The 22,694-nt window shown below is 41.5% G+C and overlaps 1 long non-coding RNA gene across 3 annotated transcripts; it reads left to right on the plus strand.

Moving 5' to 3' along the window:
- Window positions 1–8,059: 8,059 nt before the first annotated feature.
- On the plus strand, window positions 8,060–11,013 carry LOC124683510. 3 transcript variants are annotated; one of them, XR_006996723.1, is made up of 4 exons: window positions 8,060–8,448; window positions 8,533–8,718; window positions 8,803–9,276; window positions 10,481–11,013. It is a non-coding gene; the product is annotated as an uncharacterized LOC124683510 (long non-coding RNA). The 3 variants fall into 3 exon arrangements; XR_006996722.1 differs by having other exon boundaries at window positions 8,533–8,722; window positions 8,803–11,013; XR_006996721.1 differs by having other exon boundaries at window positions 8,803–11,013.
- Window positions 11,014–22,694: the final 11,681 nt, after the last annotated feature.

The following is a 22,694-nucleotide window of genomic DNA, read 5'->3' on the forward strand; positions in this document are numbered from 1 at the left end:
TTCTCTCGAATGAAAACACATTTGATTAAGTTGCCTCATAATATATATATAATTAATGTGCATGCATGGCCTACCATGCATTCATGCATATATTTTAATATATATTTGAACATATTCTTGGGGATTTCAATCTCTCTCTCTCTCTCTCTCTCTCTCGATCATCCATATATCGTTGGTGGCCAAAAAACACACATATATACGCATGCACTTTATGCGCAAAGAGGCGTGTGGGTGCCTCTAATAATGTGTGTGTGCGCACTCGATCGATGATCCCTGAACCTTAAACCCTAAAACCCTAATCCCTAATCCCTAAACCCTAAACACCCTAAACACCCTAAATACTAAACCATAAATCCTAGATCCTAAACACCCTACCTAAACCCTAGCTAACCCTAAACCCTAAACCCTAATTAAACCCTATATATAGGCCAACGACACTTAATTGCGCATCAAGCAGGCGACCAACTAATTAGAGCTAATAAATTAATTAACTTGAATTTTGACAAGTTCTCGAATGAAAACACGTACATTTGATTAAGTTGCCTCACAATTTATAAAACCCTAACCCTAAACCCTAGCTAACCCTAAACCCTAAACCCTAATTAAACCGTATATATAGGCCAACGGCACTTAATTGCGCATCAAGCAGGCGACCAACTAATTAGCGCTGATAAATTAATTAACTTGAATTTTGACAAGTTCTCGAATGAAAATACATACATTTGAGTAAGTTGCCTCACAATATATATATATATAATTAGTGTGCATGCCTGGCCTACCATGCATTCATGCATATATTTTAATATATATCTTAACATATTCTTGGGGATTTCAATCTCTCTCGCTCTCTCTCTCTCTCTCTCTCTCTCTCTCTCTCTCTCTCGATCTATATATCATTGGTGGCCAAAAAATACACATATATACGCATGCACTTTATGCGCAAAGGCGCGGATGCCTCTAATAATGTGTGCGCACTCGATCGATGATCCCTAAACCTTAAACCCTAAAACCCTAATCCCTAATCCCTAAACCTTAAACCCAAAACACCCCAAACACCCTAAACCCTAAACCCTAAACCCTAACCCTAACCCTAACCCTAACCCTAAACCCTAGCTAACCCTAAACCCTAAACCCTAATTAAACCCTATATATAGGCCAACAACACTTAATTGTGCATCAAAAGCAGGCCAGGGGTGCCTCGCGGTCCTCTAATTAAGTTAAATGTGCCATGCATTAACCCTAAATCACATATATATATATATATAACTAACCCTAGCTAATCAAACCCTACTTAATTAAAACACATGCATAACCCTAAACTATACTAGCTATAACCCGATCTAATAAAAACATGCTATATATATATAGCAGCTAGCTAGCAAACCGTAGATTTACACCAATTAATATATACATGGCCTATATCGATCATGTTGAATAACATCTCCCTGAGATTCATTAATTAATTACATAATTATCGATGATATATTAATTAACTTGAATTTTCACAAGTTCTCTCGAATGAAAACACATTTGATTAAGTTGCCTCATATTATATATATAATTAGTGTGCATGCATGGCCTACCATGCATTCATGCATATATTTTAAAATATATTTGAACATATTCTTGGGGATTTCAATCTCTCTCTCTCTCGATCATCCATATATCGTTGGTGGCCAAAAAACACACATATATACGCATGCACTTTATGCGCAAAGAGGCGTGTGGGTGCCACTAATAATGTGTGTGCGCACTCGATCGATGATCCCTGAACCTTAAACCCTAAAACCCTAATCCCTAATCTCTAAACCCTAAACACACTAAACACCCTAAACACTAAACCCTAGACCCTAAACACCCTACCTAAACCCTAGCTAACCCTAAACCCTAATTAAACCCTATATATAGGCCAACGACACTTAATTGCGCATCAAGCAGACGACCAACTAATTAGAGCTAATAAATTAATTAACTTGAATTTTGACATTCTCGAATGAAAACACGTACATTTGATTAAGTTGCCTCACAATATATAAACACCCTAACCATAAACCCTAATTAAACCGTATATATAGGCCAACGACACTTAATTGCGCATCAAGCAGGCGACCAACTAATTAGCGCTGATAAATTAATTAACTTGAATTTTGACAAGTTCTCGAATGAAAATACGTACATTTGAGTAAGTTGCCTCACAATATATATATAATTAGTGTGCATGCGTGGCTTACCATGCATTCATGCATATATTTTATATATCTGAACATATTCTTGAGGATTTCAATCTCTCTCGCTCTCTCTCTCTCGATCTATATATCATTGGTGGCCAAAAAATACACATATATACGCATGCACTTTATGCGCAAAGGCGCGGGTGCCTCTAATAATGTGTGCGCACTCGATCGATGATCCCTAAACCTTAAACCCTAAAACCCTAATCCCTAAACTTTAAACCCGAAACACCCTAAACACCCTAAACCCTAAACCCTAACCCTAACCCTAACCCTAACCCTAACCCTAAACCCTAGCTAACCCTAAACCCTAAACCCTAATTAAACCCTATATATATAGGCCAACAACACTTAATTGTGCATCAAAAGCAGGCCAGGGGTGCCTCGCGGTCCTCTAATTAATTTAAATGTGCCATGCATTAACCCTAAACCATATATATATATATATAACTAACCCTAGCTAATCAAACCCTACTTAATTAAAACACATGCATAACCCTAAACTATACTAGCTATAACCCGATCTAATAAAAACATGCTCTATATATAGCAGCTAGCTAGCAAACCGTAGATTTACACCAATTAATATATACATGGCCTATATCGATCATGTAGAATAACATCTCCCTGAGATTCATTAATTAATTATATAATTATCGATGATACATTAATTAACTTTAATTTTGACAAGTCCCTCTCGAATGAAAACACATTTGATTAAGTTGCCTCATAATATATATATAATTAGTGTGCATGCATGGCCTACCATGCATTCATGCATATATTTTAATATATACTAGAAAAAATACTCGTGCGTTGCAACGGCACCTTGAGCTGCAAATTTCCTTAGTTGATATTTCCTATGTATAATAACTTTATTTTTGTACCCACGTGAACATCAAAGTTTGCATGCTATGGGTTAAGTTTGATTTATAATTTTTTACATGTACATGTAACCCCGCAAGTTGTACTCTAGCTGTTTGAGTCTCTTAGAAAAAGTAATTGAGAACACTGACGAAAAGATGAAAATTCAGAATTTGGTTGCAAAAAAAATCAAGCATAGCACATTGTAGCACAAACTACAGCGGTAATGGATTTCATGCATCGGTGCATGAGTGTTTCTTCTTTTCTTACATATGTATCTGAATATTTTTTTGTAGTTCCTATCGTAAATATGAAGCTCATATTTTCTGTATTATCTGGAATTGACTCAAAACGAGCATAGATGGCAATTCCACTATCCATGGGTATCATTATTGCTCCAAATATAACATGATTCTATCATGAGATTAACCTCAAGTATGAAACGTGTAGGCCTTGCTATCTTAAGTCTGGACATGATCTTTTCTGACTGATTACTGGTGGTTAGATTCTTCAGGCCCCTCATCAACATATGTATGTGTGGAGAATCCATCCCCAACAGTGATATCAGTATTAACACACTCATGAACAATTAACATGAGCTCCATCTGGATTAAGCCATATCCCAAAGAAATTGGTCTTCTCAAGGAGGTCACTGGTTCTCTCCTCATTGACTAGCACTGCAACGAATCGGTCACTTAGGAGTGCTAATTCAGACAAATCAGGTGCGTTTGTTGCTAGTAGTATTGGAGGGTCTGTCCGAACTATGATTTTAGTTCTGAATTTGGAGCAAGCAGAAGTGGGTTTTGAAGAAGAAAATGAAGGATGCTCCCTTGCCGTCGAGCATCGCACCTGCAAAGTAGTCTGGAGATTAGCATGCCGTGGAGGTTGCCAGACATGCGCTGAGGATGAGCAGCCTGGGTGGTTGTAATTCAACGTCCTTGGATTCCCCCATATTGAGGAGCAGATTCATGGCACAACCATGAATCAAAGATGGCTATCGCAAGCAATGCCAAAACTGATGGACACACATGGTTGATTCAAGGATAGATGATGCCGATTCAGGGTCAAAGTCGTCAAAGATCTGTTCTGTTCCACCGCCAGAGCTACCGCCAAGGATGACGACGAACTCGACTTCGTAAGCCTGTTGTTGGTTGGGGTACGTACAAACGCCGTAGTTCTGTTCCGCGGTATGTCCATGCTTCTGGTTCCGCGGTCTGCTCAGTCTTCTAGTTCTCGATGCCAGCGTCAGGGAGGCGCGGGGTGGCCTTGCCGGGGAGCACGAGGTGGACAAGATCGCTATTGTAGGCGCTCCGGCGCCAGCATCCTCGGCCCTGCGATTTCCTCCTTCTGAGCACGGTCAGACGAGCGAATTGGTTGCAGCTACCGATCTACATACTCGAGGAATCGTGCTTTTCTTTAATAACATGACTCGGTGTTCTTCGGTGGCCCGGCCATGATGTCCTCGTGACTTGGGTGAGACCAGGCCGAGCTGCCACGCTGCGGATATGTGGCCGGCAAAAGGCGAAGCTGCACAAACGGATCGAGGCGAGCTTCAAAGTGCGTCCGCGGTGCTTTAGATGTGGATATTGCCGTGTATGATCTCGCATCATGGTCGATCTCGTCTTCTCGTATCTGATCAGGGACAGGCGGATCACATATATAGAAGCATAATGCGCTAGCTAGGCAATTTTTGTACGGTTCTGGCTGTGCTCGGCAACGTGCGACGCCAGGACTGTGGAACAACCCGAGCGAGAGATGCTTCCGGTCACCATATGAACAAAACACATCCCACGTACCTTTCAGAACTGAATTTCTTTTTTTAGATAGAAGATTCAGAACTGGATAGAACAGGATGTAGAGGTCGGGAAGAATTTGGCAAGCAACACAATGGGCCATCGGGGGCTCCGGGCAACGTTGGTAAGGGTGTAGAACGCGATGGTGCAGGCTTTGGCTGGGTTGGGCTGCGTTCGGGAAAGCCCACTTCGGTGGCCAGGCGATGATATGGATGAGAAAAACGGCGACGGATGAAACATAAGAAACGAATCGTTTTTCTTCACTTAGGCGGTGGCAGTGCTGTAATTTCGGTTGCAAGTCAGGGGCAGAAAAAAACGGACCAACAAGAAGCACTTTTGCTTTTATTATTAGGTATAGATTAGGACAGTGCCCGCGCGTTGCGGCGGATTTTAAATAATTTCTCTATCCACTAATATAACATTGATATAATATATTATAAAAACTAATATCTTACATTAGTGAACTGACGGAGATATAATCATAAATGTTTCCTTCCATCCACCTCTATTAGCTCTCGGCGCTGAGTACCTTCTTTTCCCTCCACGCACGCGACCATTTTTAACTACAACTTACGGCATTGTCTTAGCTCTTGAGTAGATAGAGTTACGATTCTTTAGTCCAACTGCACCATGGCATTGTCTAAGAATATGTTGCCAACCAGCAAATCTTTGTTTTCTAGCGGCAACGAAGGGATGTCGCAGAGGTAGCTAAATCGCAAGTGCCCTTGATCGAGCTGGCCGCCAAGAACAGACGGGACGCCAGATTGCATGCTGACCGGCTGACGCTAACGCCCATGCCTCTACCGCATAATTTTGCGCCTTGCCTGAGTGGACAAGTGCGTGCGGACGAACGCGGAAGGCGCGGCCATGGTTGGATTCCAAGAGATCTTGGTGCCCCATCTGTGGACCTTTGTCGGCACACCCATCATCACCGATGCCTCCTCGGGGGCAACGGTTTTAGGTACGTCGTGGCGACCCTCAAGAGGTTGTACCAGAGCGTCAGCCGGAATGTGTATTTGTAGAACAGCTGAATGTGTATCTGTAGAACGACACACACTACACCATCTCATGTCTAAATCTGATAGCCCGAGTTCATCATGATGTTCGCTCGCGAATAGTATGCAAAGCTTGGTGGCAGGTTAGCGATGGTAGTGCTGACGTCATAGCCATCATTCAGATAGCCGACAACTTCATCCACGCCGGTGGCATTGCCGAGAGGTCCAGTTGGTTGGTATTGAACTATGACAGTAGAAGTGATTTCTTCCTCATTAGCTCCATTTTGATTATCATTTGCATCTTGTGATGAATGAAGTGAACTTGAGCTCTCTAGTGCTTCTATTTTATATTAGAAAGCATTTACTAGTATTCGTCGATGAGATTCTGAAAGACCAGAAAGACAAGTGATATGCTGCTCCAGAAGAAGATGGTTCGGCTCCGCGCCAGGGACACGCCGGCAACCTGGTGCAAGGCGAGCGGATAAACATCTCGAGTCGAGGATCGACCAGCTATGTTGATGGCTGCTCCAGTGGTTAGTACTCGACGCCGCTCTCTGTTGCGGATCTGGCGCTCCAGCGCTCTGTAGTTGGAGTTGGCGGAAACAGATCTTCCGGAGGCCATGGACACAACGGCGTGCTCCTCCTATTCTCTGCGGTCTTCGTCGACAGTGGCGGCGTGTGGTTGCTCTCCATCTTATTCATCCTCAGCGCCGGCGCTACGTAACACAATCGATCATGGCATCCACCGTGAGCAGCCTTTGTGCCTCTCCTATTACAGTATATATAATTTCCTTGCATCACACGGAGTAGCAATATCTAGGAATCCTAGATGGGATACCACCCTGCGAGTACGATGGACGAAAATAGTTTCTTGCAGCAACTTGGACGTACAGTCCGTTTCCTCGCGTGTCTCTTTTTTTTCGAGGGATTTGGGATAGGCTACCACAACGGTACTGATCCGGTTTTCTTTAGGTGGGCAAGTAAACCGTGTTTTCTTACCGGTATCATTGGCAGTAATATGACGTGAGAAGAAGGGACACCCGAGTTATCCACATATTATGGATTCCCGCTGCAATACGTTGCTAGCCAAAATTTCCTTCGACAACAGGGTTAGAACGGGATTAAAGCGGACACTATTTCTGGCGTAAGTAGGCTTGGGACGGACGAAAGCGCATAGGTGGTGAACGAAAGCGCAAAGTTGACGGACCGAACCAAGGAAACCTTATTTTCTTTATTATTAGGTATAGATTTGAACATATTCTTGGGGATTTCAATCTCTCTCTCTCTCTCTCGATCATCCATATATCGTTGGTGGCAAAAAAAAAAACACATATATACGCATGCACTTTATGCGCAAAGAGGCGTATGGGTGCCTCTAATAACGTGTGTGCGCACTCGATCGATGATCACTGAACCTTAAACCCTAAAACCGTAAAACACTAATCCCTAATCCCTAAACCCTAAACACCCTAAACACCCTAAACCCTAGACCCTAAACACCCTAACCCTAAACCCTAGCTAACCCGAAACCCTAATTAAACCCTATATATAGGCCAACGACACTTAATTGCGCATCAAGCAGGCAACCAACTAATTAGCGCTGATAAATTAATTAACTTGAATTTTGACAAGTTCTCGAATGAAAAAACGTACATTTGATTAAGTTGCCTCACAATATATAAACACCCTAACCCTAAACCCTAGCTAACCCTAAACCGTAAACCCTAATTTAACCCTATATATAGGCCAACGACACTTAATTGCGCATCAAGCAGGCGACCAACTAATTAGCGGTGATAAATTAATTAACTTGAATTTTGACAAGTTCTCGAATGAAAACACGTACATTTGAGTAAGTTTCCTCACAATATATATATATATATAATTACTGTGCATGCCTGGCCTACCATGCATTCATGCATATATGTACTATATATAAAAGTTGAACCCATTTGCTAAATTCTCATAGTTTTGAGCACTGTTCATGGTAGCTTTTTGTCTAATCAAATCTTGACACGTCTATAATCTTTACTGTACATAGTTGGATAAAGGATAATGTAGATCCTCCCGTCGGTCAAAGCGGTGGTAGGACCCACCACCGATCAATCGTGGGTTAGGATGGACGAATTCCCAGTGAAAAAGAAGCTTTTCTCCACTTCCCCACGATCTTCTCCAATACCGCCTATCTGCACTTCCACCGCCGTTCTCCCTCTGATAACTTCTCCCCTGCCAAGATCCTTCCGCCGCCACCGCATCGAAGTGCCGCGCGAGGAGGCCGGCAATGGCGAGGCCACGCAAAAGAGTAGTAGGAGATTGAGAGGCGCGGGAGCTGCGCCTATGGAGGCTCCTAGGATTCAGGCACATGAGGGGAACGGTGTCGCGACGGTGGGTTATTAGTGGAGGAGGCTGACGCGACGTGTTGCCATAGACCTGCAGCGCGAGAAGAGATTGGAGCCGGCCAGAACCGCGGCGACGCCGGCAGCGTCGGCGGAGGAGGCCAACCTGATGCAGGTTGCCGAGCAGCTGGGTGGGATGAGGTCAGGTTCATCTGAGATGCTTCTACAGGTCTTTTCCTCTTCTCAATCTTTTCTTATGTGTATTCAATTCATTCAGTCCATTCGCTCAGTGCTCTCCTCGCCTCCTCTTCAGTTCATCCGTCGGTAAGGATCCTGCAAAATCGGGCGCCTCTGGTGATTCCAACGACAGCGAGCACAAGCACCAAGGAGTAGCAGCGACGGCGACCAGACAAGCGCGAGGAGCGGCGGTGGGGAGCATACAAGCGAGAGGAGCGGTAGCGGTGACTCGACAAGCCAGGGGAACGGCCTTTCCCGATGCGTAGGTACTCTTACCCAGCCGTATCGTCAGCATCCTTCTCTCTCTCTCTCTCTCTCCCGCATCATGGCCTCCTCTGTCTCTCAGTTGCAGCAAGGTGGGCATCCAGGAGGTACTCGAGGTGGCATAAGGAAGATGGAAATCTGGACAGGTTTCTCCGCTGCGGCGAATCTGCACTGTCAGGGGATGAGCAAGGTTGCATCGACCTCCTTGGACAGTGCGGATCACCTCTCTTGCCAGTGCCTCCCTGCCTCTGCCGCAGCCTCTCCCCACTGCTACACTCTGCTTCGGGCCTCCTCTGAGAACCATGGTTCGATCCTCACTCTCGCAAATTTGTTGGGTTCTGTTCAGAAGTATATTATAGGCTCACATTGAAAGTGCAGACACACACATTCAGTAGGGAGATCCCCACTGATTTGCCACGGCGGTTCTTATCCTGCACTTCTCAAATTTTTTTGATTTTGCGAATGATAATCGGTATGACTGAATAAAATCAGGATGGAATGACTAATTTATGGTGGAGCAGGCATCAGAGATGGGAAGTTTTGATGGTATAGCTTGGTATAATGCCAAATTTACTCAATATATGTTCGTTTTTTTACAAATATATTTGTGGAATAGTGCAGGTACATGTGTTTGTAGGGTACTGACTTAGTCCTGACTTGATTTAATTTGTTGGTGTTCAATTTAGCCTAAACAGTGTCGTCTGCACTGTCCTATGTTGTCATATAAACGTTTTTTTGGTTTGAGGCTTCCAAGTAAAGCATTTATTTTTTGTTTCTCACTGATTCGTGATGCAATAATTAGCAATTCAAATATAAAAATAGACAACGAAAATAGAGGATATCAGATGCAGGTATAGTAGATGCTGCCTTGAGAATTTTTGCTATTTGTTCACCGTATATGGATGGTTGGAGTTCATGTGCCCATTAAACGGTTAACCTTTGCTGATGAAAAAGAAAAGCCTTACGATTGTGCTTGGTTTTTCTCTTATGCACGCTCTGCCCCTCTACGAGGTAAAAGGGGTCACGGTTAAAGGTCAAAGCTTCAGTGTAAAGTTGATATCTTATGCTTCTAGAATTAGTGGAACGGTTAAAATCAGCAATTTGTGTCAGTGTGTAAATCTAATGTATTTGTATGCCATGTTATCTGGACTAGGTAAGTAGATATGTGGGCTCATACTTAAATTCACAATTTTCATTACATGATTCAGTAAGGCCACATGGAGACCGGGCTGAATTGGTGGTTATAGAAATTCCATGGATAAAAGCATACACAAAAAGATACTGTAGTTTACGCCATTGATATCTCCTCTGTGGAAATTGTTTTATGTTAGTTCAGACTAATCTTACATGACAGCGTACTAGATTTTTGTTTCTCTATCTTTCCTTATGATGATTAGGCTTCATTTTTCAGTAATGAGTTCCTTCTGGAGTTGAGACATTTAAAAAAGATGTGCATTGTTGCTCCGAGCTGAATTTTTTATATGTGTTTTTCGTAGATAACTGAGTGCTTGGTTCTTGACATTTTCAAGATGAGGATACTTTGATATATTTTCCATATAGTTGTTCATATGTGGTATAGGAAAAGAAAATGACAGTGGGATGCATATCTACACCTCTATAATCTGAGTGCAGAATATTCAGACATAACATGCACTGACAGATATAACTAACTGCGATTTCTTATATGTTAGGTAGTATCCTAGCTTTCATATTTGTCTAGCATTTTAGTCCAATAATATGATGATAATGTTTTGACGCAGATTGTGATGCTGGAGAGGCACTTGGATGATCAGCACGGCACGCTGAACAAAGCGTTGTGCCCCAATCGTGCATCAGTCACCCTGTCCAATGAGAACTCACTACTCAAGGTCACAATTGTTCGTTCATGAACAAATGAATACACGAGTTGTATATTCATCGGATGAAACTTATGGAGAATAAAAGAAGGGTGTAATTTTTGACTCATGCTGGGAGTGATAAGCTTGAGCGTCTTGAAAAAAAAAATGACATGAAGGGCCTCACTGTTAAGAACTAGGCACTCATCTGCATTCTCAAACAACTGACCAACAGTATCGGATACTTTTGGTGACATGAAAACAGAGAACCTAAGCATCATGCATGTAGTCTGGGTACTCCTTCACCATGCTAGATCCAAAACCACCAGTCCAGAACCAAGAGAGTAGCATACTTGGGAAGACACAAGATATTTCAAGTTATACCTACTCTCTGAAGTCCTAAATCCTCTGTTCTTACTGAATTTTATTGCAAATAAATGAAAGAAGATCTGACTTTACATGCTCAGGTGGTCTTTGTCAAGACGAGTATCTTATTTGTTCATCTATGGTCTTACACTGTCCTGGTAAGGTATAGATTTGCCTGCCGCTTTACAGGGCTCCAACAACAGATATCAGGAGCTACGGAAGGGAACAGAGAATTATGAAAATAAGGAGACGTGAACCTGATGCTACGAAAAGATGATTCTGCTGAGAAGAGTCTGAGAAAGATCATGACTGAATCATACATATGGTTTAAGCAGAATGTGCTTCTCGATGGAGATCCACTTAACCTGTTTCTGTATACTTCCATTTCCTTGGCACGTCTTTGGTGCGATCACGTGCAGAATCTTGCAGATTGCTACAAGTTGATAAAAAGTTTATTTATCTTGCTACCTCTGAATAAGATGTGACTATTTGCGTAAATAATCTGTGGCTCAAATGGTGATCTGTGATCAGCTGAGCAACAATAGATTCTATTTTCTGGAGAGTTATACTAAGAGATGTTTAAAAATCTCAATGATAGTACTGTTATGAGTTCAGTTTGTCTTATGGACGTAGCAGGCCTACAGTACAAATTCGCGTTTATTGAGCAACATATGCACTCAAGACTATATTGTCCACCTAATTCAGAAAATAAAGAGACAGCATCTCCTGTAGTTTTCTTCCTTTACTTGAGGCAAATGCAATCTCCACTTTCACACTTGGACACACTCAAAATGACACGGTTTAACAGTAGTACTGTTACAACACAAATATCAAACGATATAGCACCAACACCCACGGGCGCGGCATGCGCCGCGCCAAAAACTTCCTAGTATTTTAATATATATCTGAACATATTCTTGGGGATTTCAATCTCTCTCTCTCTCTCTCTCTCTCTCTCTCTCTCTCTCGATCTATATATATATCGTTGGTGGCCAAAAAAACACACATATATACGCATGCACTTTATGCGCAAAGGCGCGGGTGCCTCTAATAATGTGTGTGCGCACTCGATCGATGATCCCTAAACCTTAAACCCTAAAACCCTAATCCCTAATCCCTAATCCCTAAACCTTAAACCCTAAACAGCCTAAACAGCCTAAACCCTAAACCCTAAACCCTAACCCTAACCCTAACCCTAACCCTAAACCCTAGCTAACCCTAAACCCTAAACCGTAATTAAACCCTATATATAGGCCAACAACACTTAGTTGTGCATCAAAAGCAGGCCAGGGGTGCCTCGCGGTCCTCTAATTAAATTAAATGTGCCATGCATTAACCCTAAACCAGATGTATATAACTAACCCTAGCTAATCAAACCCTACTTAATTAAAACACATAATCCTAAACTATACTAGCTATATATAACCCAATCTAATAAAAACATGCTCTATATATAGCAGCTAGCTACCAAACCGTAGATTAACACCAATTAATATATACATGCCCTATATCGATCATGTTGAATAACATCTCCCTGAGATTCATTAATTTACTATATAATTATCGATGATACATTAATTAACTTGAATTTTGACAAGTTCTCTCGAATGAAAACACATTTGATTAAGTTGCCTCATAATATATATATATAATTAGTGTGCATGCATGGCCTACCATGCATTCATGCATATATTTTAATATATATTTGAACATATTCTTGGGGATTTCAATCTCTCTCTCTCTCGATCATCCATATATCGTTGGTGGCCAAAAAACACACATATATACGCATGCACTTTATGCGCAAAGAGGCGTGTGGGTGCCTCTAATAATGTGTGTGCGCACTCGATCGATGATCCCTGAACCTTAAACCCTAACACCCTAATCCCTAATCCCTAAACCCTAAACACCCTAAACACTAAACCCTAAACCCTAGACCCTAAACACCCTGCCTAAACCCTAGCTAACCCTAAACCCTAAACCCTAATTAAACCCTATATATAGGCCAACGACACTTAATTTCGCATCAAGCAGGCAACCAACTAATTAGAGCTAATAAATTAATTAACTTGAATTTTGACAAGTTCTCGAATGAAAACACGTACATTTGATTAAGTTGCCTCACAATATATAAACACCCTAACCCTAAACCCTAGCTAACCCTAAACCCAAAACCCTAATTAAACCCTATATATAGGCCAACGACACTTAATTGCGCATCAAGCGGGCGACCAACTAATTAGCGCTGATAAATTAATTAACTTGAATTTTGACAAGTTCTCGAATGAAAACACGTACATTTGAGTAAGTTGCCTCACAATATAAATATAATTAGTGTGCATGCCTGGCCTACCATGCATTCATGCATATATTTTAATATATATCTGAACGTATTCTTGAGGATTTCAATCTCTCTTGCTCTCGCTCTCTCTCTCTCTCTTGATCTATATATCGTTGGTGGCCAAAAAATAAACATATATACGCATGCACTTTATGCGCAAAGGCGCGGGTGCCTCTAATAATATGTGTGCGCACTCGATCGATGATCCCTAAACCTTAAACCCTAAACACCCTAAACCCTAAACCCTAAACCCTAACCCTAACCCTAACCCTAACCCTAACCCTAACCCTAACCCTAAACCCTAGCTAACCCTAAACCCTAAACCCTATATATAGGCAAACAACACTTAATTGTGCATCAAAAGCAGGCCAGGGGTGCCTCGCGGTCCTCTAATTAAGTTAAATGAGCCATGCATTAACCCTAAACCATATATATATAACTAACCCTAGCTAATCAAACCCTACTTAATTAAAACACATGCATAACCCTAAACTATACTAGCTATAACCCGATCTAATAAAAACATGCTCTATATATAGCAGCTAGCTAGCAAACCGTAGATTTACACCAATTAATATATACATGGCCTATATCGATCATGTTGAATAACATCTCCCTGAGATTCATTAATTAATTATATAATTATCGATGATACATTAATAAACCTTGAATTTTTACAAGTTCTCTCGAATGAAAACACATTTGATTAAGTTGCCTCATAATATATATATAATTAGTGTGCATGCATGGCCTACCATGCATTCATGCATATATTTTAATATATATTTGAACATATTCTTGGGGATTTCAATCTCTCTCTCTCTCTCGATCATCCATATATCGTTGGTGGCCAAAAAACACACATATATACGCATGCACTTTATGCGCAAAGAGGCGTGTGGGTGCCTCTAATAACGTGTGTGTGCACTCGATCGATGATCCCTAAACCTTAAACCCTAAAACCGTAAAACCCTAATCCCTAAACCCTAAACACCCTAAACACTAAACCCTAAACCCTAGACCCTAAACACCCTAACCCTAAACCCTAGCTAACCCGAACCCTAAACCCTAATTAAACCCTATATATAGGCCAACGATACTTAATTGCGCATCAAGCAGGCGATCAACTAATTAGCGCTGATAAATTAATTAACTTGAATTTTGATAAGTTCTCGAATGAAAACACGTACATTTGATTAAGTTGCCTCACAATATATAAACACACTAACCCTAAACCCTAGCTAACCCTAAACCGTAAACCCTAATTAAACCCTATATATAGGCCAACGACACTTAATTGCGCATCAAGCAGGCGACCAACTAATTAGCGCTGATAAATTAATAACTTAAATTTCGACAAGTTCTCGAATGAAAACACATACATTTGAGTAATTTCCTCACAATATATATAATTACTGTCCATGCATGGCCTACCATGCATTCATGCATATATTTTAATATATATCTGAACATATTCTTGGGGATTTGAATCTCTCTCGCTCTCTCTCTTTCTCGATCTATATATCGTTGGTGGCAAAAAAAACACACATATATAGGCATGCACTTTATGCGCAAAGGCGCGGGTGCCTCTAATAATCTGTGTGCACACTCGATCGATGATCCCGAAACCTTAAACCCTAAAACCCTAATCCCTAATCCCTAAACCTTAAACCCTAAACACCCTAAACCCTAAACACTAACCCTAACAATAACCCTAACCCTAAACCCTAAACCGTAATTAAACCCTATATATAGGCCAACAACACTTAATTGTGCATCAAAACACTACAAGAAAAGTTGCCATGGCCGACGAAGTTGAAGTCGCATCGTGGTTGCTGGTGTACCATGGCCGACGATTTTTGTTCTCTCCGTTGTGCATGTCAAAACATTTTTTTTCTCGTTTTTGAGGCCACCTAGCCCGACAAAAATGGCCAAAACGTCACGTATGGTGTCCCGGGACGTGGTGCATCTTGAATTCTCGGGTTCGCCGGCCGAGTCAATGCAAATCCGCACCGCCGAGGGATGTAGGGCCCAGATGGCAGCCTCTCTGGCATTGTTTTTTTCTCGATCGCGCCATCTCGTTCAACGCTCTCCGATCGAGCCATTTACGATGCAGGATCATGGGTCCCGCATGTCATCCTTTATGAACCAAAATTCTTTCTATTTTTGGATTTTTTTGACCCCCTGATTTCTGGCTACTTCCTTTTTCTTTTGATCCCTTGCCGCCCTGGAAACGTTGAGACCGCTGCTGCTAATTGGGACCCGCATGTCATCCTCTATGAGCAATCAAGTTTCTTTTCTTGGAGTTTTTTTGGCACCTCAAATTTGGTCCTTGCCTTTTTCTTTCGATCCCCTGCCGCCTCTCAAACGGTGATACCACTGCTACTAAATGGGACCCGCTTGTCATCCTCTATGTACTATAAAACTTTCTTTTCTTGGATTTTTTTGGCACCTCATATTTGGTCACTTACCTTTTTCTTTCGATCTCATGCCACATTTGAAACCTTGAGGAACCTGCAGGCTCATGGGACCCGCATGTCATCCTCTATGTGTGAACTATAAAAGTTCATTTTCTTGGTTTTTTTTTCACCCTCTGATTTTTGGCTATTTCCTTTTTCTTTTGATCCCCTGCCGCCTTTGAAACATTGAGGACTCTGCTGGCTCATAGGTCCCACATGTCAGCCTGTATGAACGATAAAACTTTCCTTTCTTGGAGTTTTTTTACCCCTAATTTCTGGCTACTTTCTTTTTTCTTTTGATCTCAAGCCATATTTGAAACGTTGGGACCGCTACTGCAAAATGGGACCCGCATGTCATTCTCTATGTACAATAAAGTTTCTTTTCTTGGATTATCTTTGTCTCCTGATATTTTGTCATTTGCCTTTTTCTTTCGATCTCATGCCGCCTTTGAAACGTTGAGTAAGCTGCTGGCTCATGGGTCCCGCATGTCATCCTCTACGAACAATAAAAGTTTCCTTTCTTGGAGTTATTTTTGACCCCTAATTTCTGGATATTTGCCTTTTTCTTTTGATCTCCTGCCCCCTTTGAAACGATGAGGACGCTGTTGGCAGGTCGGTCCCACATGTCATCCTCTATGAACAATAAAAGTTTCCTTTGATGGATTTATTTTGAACCCCTAATTAATTTCTGGATATTTCCTTTTTTTTCTTTGATCTCCTGCCGCCTTGGAATCGTTGAGGATGCTGCTGCCTCATGGGTCTCGCATGTCATCCTCTCAGAACGGCAAATGTTTCTTTTCTTGGATTTTGTTTACCAAATGATTTTTGGCTTATTTCTTTCGATCTTCTGCCGCCTTTAAAACGTTGAGGACGCTGCTGGCTCACGGGTCCCACATGTCAGCCTCTATGAACAATAAACGGCGAGGATCTCTGCTGCCTCATGGGTCCCGCATGTCATCCTCTCAGAACGAAAATGTTTCTTTTCTTGGATTTTTTACCAACAGATTTTTGGTTTATTATTTCTTTCCATCCCCTACCGCCTTTAAAACGTTGACGACGCTGCTGGCTCATGGGTCCCCGATGTCAGCCTCCCCGTACAAGAAACATGTGATATCTTGATTATTTTGCAGACAATAAATAGTGTATTGCGCTCTGAGCTATTTCAAACGGATAAATTAAATATTTATTTTTACATAAACAAACTTATATGTTGAATCTCCTTGTTTTTTTGTTTTTGCGAAGCATAGGACTTTCCAGTTTTTTTAGAAAATTCTGAACTTTCCTGTTTTGGAGTGGGCTGAAATTGTACGAGTCAAAAGGCCCAGTGGGATAGTTCGAAGGCCCAGATGTCCAGATGCAGCCCAATTGAAATATTTCTTTTCTTGGATTTTTTTTCACCCCCTGATTTCTGGCTACTTCATTTTTCTATTGGTCCTGTGCCGCCTTGGAAACGTTGAGACCGCTGCTGCAAAATGGGACCCGCATGTCATCCTCTATGTACAATAAAATTTCTTTTCTTGGATTATTTTTGGCACTCATGGGTCCCGCATGTCATCTTCTATGAACCAAAATTCTTTCTATTCTTGGATTATTTTTGACTCCCTGATTTCTGGCTACTTCCTTTTTCTTTTGGTCCCTTGCCGCCTTGGAAACGTTGAGAACACTGCTGCTAAATGGGACCCGCATGTCATCCTCTATGTGCAATCAACTTTCTTTTCTTGGAGTTTTTTTGGCACCTCATATTTGGTCACTTGCCATTTTCTTTCGATCCCATGCAGCCTCTCAAACGCTGATACCGCTGCTGCTAAATGGGACCCGCAAGTCATCCTCTATGTACAATAAAGTTTCTTTTCTTGGATTATCTTTGGCTCATGATATTTTGTCACTTGCCTTTTTCTTTCGATCTCATGCCGCCTTTGAAACATTGAGTAAGCTGCTGGCTCATGGGTCCCACATGTCATCCTCTACAAACAATAAAAGTTTCCTTTCTTGGAGTTATTTTTGACCCCTAATTTCTGGCTACTTCCTTTTTCTTTTGATCCCCTGCCGCCTTTGAAACGTTGAGGATTCTGCTGGCTCATGGGTCCAACATGTCGGCCTCTATGAACAATAAACCTTTCCTTTCTTGGAGTTATTTTGACCTATAATTTCTGGCTATTTTGCCTTTTTTTTTAAATCCTGTGTCGCCCTGGAAACGTTGAGGATGCTGCTGCCTCATGGGTCCCGCATGTCATCTTCTCAGAACGGAAAATGTTTCTTTTTTTGGATTTTTTACCAACTGATTTTTGGTTTATTTTTTCTTTCGATCCTCTGCCGTCTTTACAATGTTGACGACCCTGCTGGCTCATGGGTCCCCGATGCCAGCCTCCCCGTAAAAGAAACATGTGATATCTTGATTATTTTGCAGACAATAAACAGTGTATTTTGTTCTGAGCTGTTGGAAACGGAAAAAATAAATCTTTATTATTAAATAAACAAACTTATATGTTGAATCTCCTTGTTTTTGTTTTTACGAAGCATAGGACTTTCCTGTTTTGGAGTGGGCTGAAATTGTACGAGTCCAAAGGCGTCCAGCAGGATAGTTCGAAGGCCCAGACGGCCAGATGCAGCCCAATTGAAATCTTTCTTTTCTTGAATTTTATTGACCCCCTGATTTCTAGCTACTTCCTATTTTTTTGTTGGTCCTCTGCTTCCATGAAAACATTGATTATGCTGCTACCTCATGGGTCCCGCATGTCATCCTCTATGTACAATCAAGTCTCTTTTCTTGGATTTTTTTACCCCCTTATTTTTGGCCACTTGCCTTTTTCTTTTGATCTCATGCAGCCTCTGAAACGTTGAGGAAGCTCCTGGATCAAGGGACCCACATGTCATCCTCTGTACTATAAAAGTTTATTTTCTTGGATTTTTTTCACCCTCTTATTTTTGGCTATTTCCTTTTTTCTTTTGATCCCCTGCCGCCTTGGAAACGTTGAGTAAGTTGCGGACTCATGGGACCCGCATGCCATCCTCTATGTACAATCAACTTTCTTTTCTTGGATTTTTTTTACCCCATAATTTATGGCTACTCTTTTTCTTTTGATCTCAAGCCGCATTTGAAACGTTGACACCGCTGCAAAATGGGACCCGCATGCCATCTTTTATGTACAATAAAGTTTCTTTTCTTGGATTATTTTTGGCTCCTGATATTTGGTCTCTTGTCTTTTTCTTTCGATCTTATGCCGCCTTTGAAACGTTGAGGAAGCTGTTAGCGCATGTGTCCCGCATGTCATCCTCTATGAACAATAAAAGTTTCCTTTCTTGGAGTTATTTTTGACCGCTAATTTCTGGCTACTTCCTTTTTCTGTTGATCCCCTGCCGCCTTGGAAACGTTGAGTAAGCTGCTGACACAAGGGGCCCGCATGTCATCCTCTATGTACAATCAACTTGCAAGATCTTGCATCGAAAGAGCTTGTATAAGTGGGACCCATATGTCATCCTCTATGTACAATAAAAGTTTCTTTCTTGGATTATTTTTTGCTCCTGATATTTGGTCACTTTCCTTTTTCTTTCGATCTCATGCCACCTCTGAAACATTGAGTAAGGTGCTGGCTCATGGGACCCGCATGTCATCCTCTATGTACAATAAAGTTTCTTTTCTTAGATTTTTTTAACCCCCTGATTTTTGGTCACTTGCCTTTTTCTTTCGATCATATGCTGCCTTTGAAATTGAGGTCGCTGGTGGCTCATGGGTCCCACATGTCAGCATCTATGAACAATAAACCATTCCTTTGTTGGATTTATTTTTTACCCTAATTTCTGGCTATTTGCCTTTTTCTTTTGATCCCCTGCCCCCTTTGAAACGCTGCTGGCAGGTCGGTCCCACATGTCATCCTCTATGAAGAATAAAAGTTTCCTTTTTTGGATTTATTTTTGACCCCTAATTTCTGGATATTTGCCTTTTTCTTCTGATCCCTACCGACTTCGAAATGATGAGGATGCTGCTGGCAGATCGGTCCCACATGTCAGCCTCTATGAACTATAAATGTTTCCTTTCTAGGATTTATTTTTACCCCTATTTTTAGGCTACTTGCCTTTTTCTTTGAAACGTTGAGGACGCTACTGTCTCATGGGTCCCACATGGCATCCTCTCTGAATGATAAACCTTCATTTCTTGTTAGCGACAGGTTTATCAATATTATTTTTGCAGACTAATACAAGCTCTTTCGCTCCAAGATCTTGCAAGTTGATAGATTAAATCATGGAATTATCAGGATATGTTTTAAATTTCAAATCCACTTTATGAATTTTTAAAAATACCGTTATCCATGTGTGTATGGAGCGATCAAGGATTTTCATATTGGGCATGAGCAGTTTCAAAAATTGGAACCCAATAATTCAAAATAAATAAAAACAACTCTTATGTAGAATCTCCGTGTTTTTTTTGCCAATCATAGGATCTGTGTTTCATTAGAAAAGGGCCGCAATTGCATGAGCAGAAAGGCCCATTTGTAGTTATTGGGCTTCGACAGCCGGAGCAAGTAGACCGATAACAATTACCATGTAGATGTTCGTTGGCAACCCAAAAGTGAAATATTGGGCCCAATAGGGGAAGGTTGAACAGTACTTTTTCTATTGGGAAGGTGGTACATGGGGTTATCCTGACAAAAAAAAGGAACATGGAGTTGCCGAAGGTTGCCCATTTGTGCCTAATATGTTTGTCAGCAGGAGCTTTACCTTCCGCCGCCGCCGCTCCGCTTCCGCCTCCGCCACCATGGTCGAGCTAGCGGTACGGCGGTGTCTCGAGCTCGAGGTAGCGCAGCGTCCGCGCCCCCCCAAATTAAGGTACCTATTAAGCGGAGATATGTACCGGCGACGAGCACATCGGCCTCGCGACGGCACCTACGATAGGCTCGGCTGGCCTTGGGGCATTTAGCCCTAGCCTCTTCCATGCTCAAGTTTTAGAAATGTTTCTGGCTCTGTTCAACACTGGATCAAATTTGTCAACATGACCATTTTTATGTAGTAGCAACGAGTTTTTTTTTTGTCAAAACTCTTTAAGTTCTGCAATATAACGACTAATTGGTACTACCTTATACAAAATGATTACATATCCTTATTTTGGAAGCAAGCAATCACACACTTATAGTTTGCTAGTCAGCTGCACGTAGCGTTAAAAATCGGCAATTATAATGAATAAACCTGTAATTTTCACTTAAAATGCATTAAGGAGCATCAAATTTGACATGTCTTTCTCATGCAGAAATATAAAATTATCCATGCATGTGCGTTTATACAGGTTAAGTTTTGCACGTATTATTTTTTTGTAACTTTTCTGACTACCTTCAAAGCTCCAATCCTTCTTCATCATCTTTGTTGTACCGCACTGATGCAAGTGAATGCGAGCTGCTCGCCAGACGCGACTTCGTGTCCGATATGTGTACTATGCCTTCTCCATCTAGTGCTAGTTACGCCTCTGTGCTAATTAATTCTATCCCAGTGCCTACATCCAGCACAAACCTTTGTCATTGCAGCTGTGACTCACCTCGACCATTGGAGCCCAATCACAAGAGTGAGCTCAGTCTCAACCAGACATGCATGTGTCTTATGGTTAGCTATCTACAACTTGCTGTCTTACTAAAACCGTGCCTGTCATAGAGATCACCTCGCTGGTGTAGCAATGGCTGCAAGTAGTTGCTAGCATGAGCGAAGGGGATAAGGAAGAAAAGATTAAAAAAATGGGGTGGGGCCAACAAGCAGGAAAGCTATCTATAGCTTTATGGATGTTTCCGGAATTGGGTAGAAAATAGTAGATGACACTGTAGCAGCGAATCCCAGAGACCAAGGCCGTTGGATGATGTCTAATGAACGGCAGAACTGTGTTCAAGAAAAAAACGGCAGAACAAAATAGGCGAAATTAGGTTGAATTTTGATAATAAATCTTGGGCATTTTCCCTCGAACATGATGTACTACTCCCTCCGGTTCATATTAATTGACTCCAATATGGATGTATCTAGACACATTTTAATTCTAGATACATTCATATTGGAGTCAATTAATATGAATCGGAGCCTGTACTCAACTTTGGGTAGTCTCTGGACTAGTCTCCCTCGTCCATGTAACATCCCAAGTGAGCTACCATCTTTACTTTCCATGTTTATGCATCATCTTTGCATCATGCATGTCATATCATGTCACCTTTGGTTTTTAATAAAATTGCATTTGGTTTTGTTGCTCTATATGTTATGGGTTTGTTCTTCCTCCTTCTCTCTCTTGTTTCATCTCACCACTTGTGATGTTCCAAGAAAAGCTAACAAGTCTAAACCTATCCCTCTACTTGACCTACTTTCAAATAGGTCATGCCAAAATTTTCCTTTTTCCTTGGTTGCTATTAAACCTACCTCCTCCCCTTTCTTTTTACAATGCACATGTTTTATTACTGAGAGTTTCACCTTCTCAAATGGTCGAGCCAATTAGGGTTATGCCAAGTATTTGTTCGCAAATATTTTGTCCCTTTTAAATTCTTAATTCTTGCTCCTATTCTTTTATTCTTTATCCCAAGCCACCATGGTTGGTATATAGGCTTGACTCCTCTGATTTTTTTTCAAATGGCACTTCAGATATTCTCATCTCAATTTCAGAAAAGTTTGTAAATTCAAATGGTTTTAAAAACAGAAAAAGAAATAAAAAGAAAAACTAAAGCTAAGCTAACGTAGCCTAGCTAACCTAGTTTAACCCAACCCATCTAACCTAGCTCAGCAAACAAACACACAGCAGCCCAACTAACCTACCCGGTGGCCTAACCCACGTTTTGGCCAAGCAAAGAGCAGCCTGGCCCAACCTTGTTCTGGCTGTGCGTCGTTTTCCCTGTACGTCTCCTTCCTCCTTGTTGAATATATTGTATATGTGTGCGTTGTGTATTCGGCCCACCTCCTAGTTTCCTTGTATAGTTGAGGTAGAGGCCCGCATCATGTACTATATATATGTGCCAAG

The sequence above is a fragment of the Lolium rigidum genome, chromosome 1 (genome assembly GCF_022539505.1).
Source record: "Lolium rigidum isolate FL_2022 chromosome 1, APGP_CSIRO_Lrig_0.1, whole genome shotgun sequence".
Classification (NCBI taxonomy): Eukaryota; Viridiplantae; Streptophyta; class Magnoliopsida; order Poales; family Poaceae; genus Lolium; species Lolium rigidum.